The sequence below is a fragment of the Myotis brandtii genome, unplaced genomic scaffold, assembly GCF_000412655.1.
Source record: "Myotis brandtii unplaced genomic scaffold, ASM41265v1 scaffold1236, whole genome shotgun sequence".
Taxonomy (NCBI): domain Eukaryota; kingdom Metazoa; phylum Chordata; class Mammalia; order Chiroptera; family Vespertilionidae; genus Myotis; species Myotis brandtii.
Window position 1 is genome coordinate 722,563 of NW_005354316.1, and position 1,467 is coordinate 724,029.

At 61.3% G+C, this 1,467-nt stretch overlaps 1 long non-coding RNA gene across 1 annotated transcript in view; it reads right to left on the reverse strand.

Moving 5' to 3' along the window:
• The window catches only part of LOC106724901, a 1,706-nt gene extending 514 nt beyond the window's left edge, over positions 1-1,192 (reverse strand). The window contains exons 1-2 of the long non-coding RNA XR_001360734.1: positions 1,181-1,192; positions 627-635 (exon numbers count right to left, since the gene is read on the reverse strand). This is a non-coding gene — a long non-coding RNA (uncharacterized LOC106724901). The remainder of the gene's footprint in view (positions 1-626; positions 636-1,180) is intronic.
• Between the last annotated feature and the right edge of the window lie 275 nt (positions 1,193-1,467).

The window sequence follows — 1,467 nt, forward strand, 5'->3', positions numbered from 1 at the left end:
CGGGACCCCAGCTGCTGGCGGCTGGCTGGCGGGGCAGGGGCCGGGGAGCAAGGCCCACGGGAACCAAGAAGCGATGCTGTGGGCCCTGCCTTCTCCGAGAGGCTGTACTGGGCACATCTTCCCCTCTGGTCCTCCTTGTGCCCACCTCCCAGACTGGCAGACCCTGGCGAGCACCCCATCTCAGGCCCAGACACGTTCCTTGCGAGCATGTAAACAGACCAGACTCCCTGCCCAGGCCTGCCCCATCTGCAGCCTCCTGCTGACGGCGCTGGGCTGCCCCGCTCCTGCTGTCCCGGACTTCGCCGGACATTGCCCATCCCCTAGGCTCCTGCCCCCCACCCCCAGGCACCAGGGGGCCACTCAGCCAGGCCCGAGTCCTTGCCAGCCGCCTGCAGGCCAGCCCCCCACTCCCATTCTCTATTCTGTGACTGGAACCGTTAAAGCAAACAACCAACTAACCGTGCGTATACTGTGGTTTTTATTTTTTTAAAATATATTTTATTGATTTTTTACAGAGAGGAAAGGAGAGGGATAGAGAGTAAGAAACATCGATCAGCTGCCTCCAGCACACCCCCTACTGGGTATGTGCCCGCAACCCAGGTACATGCCCTTGACCGAAATCGAACGTGGGACCCCTCAGTCTGCAGGCCGACGCTCTATCCACTGAGCAAAACCGGCCAGGGCTATACTGTGGTTTTTAAATAGTAAAATACACAGAACACAAAACCTGCGATTTATTCTAACCTTTAGGTGCACAGCTTGGTGGCATGGAGTGCATTCACATCATCGCGCAGCCGCCCCGCCAGCATCCAGGACTCTCTCTCTCTGTCTCTCTCTCTCTCTCTCTTAAAATGTATTTGTGTTGATGTCAGAGAGGCAGGGAGAGGGAGAGAGAGAAACGTCAATGGTGAGAGAAGCATGGATCGGCTGCCTCCTGCACGCCCCGCACTGGGGACCCAGCCTGCAGCCCAGGCAGGTGCCCCGACCGGGGATCAAACCCTGATCTCAGGGTTCACAGGTCGACGCTCAGCCACGGGCCACACCGGCTGGGCTGCAGGACTCTCTTCATTTTACCAAACAGACCCTCTCCCCCCAAATGCCCGCCCCTGCCCCCGCCACGCACCGTCCTACTTTCTGCCTCTGTGGCTCTGACCCTTCAGGACCTCACGTGGGGTCACACTGAACGTGCCCTGCGTGACGGCCTCGTTGCACGTGCGCCGCCAGGGTCTCTCCGCGTCGCAGCAGGTGCGGGTTCGCTCCCTTTTAAGGCTGCGGAGCCCCCGTCGTGGGGGTGGCCGCACTGTGTCCACCCTCCGTCCACGGACACTCGGGCTGCCCCCGCCTTCCCACCGCCGTGACTGCTGCTGTGGCCACGGCGCGTGTCTGCTCAAGACCCTGCTCCACGCGTCACGCCTACCGGTGGGTCTGGGTGACACAGCGTGTGCCTGGGGCTGCCGCCCGCCTCCT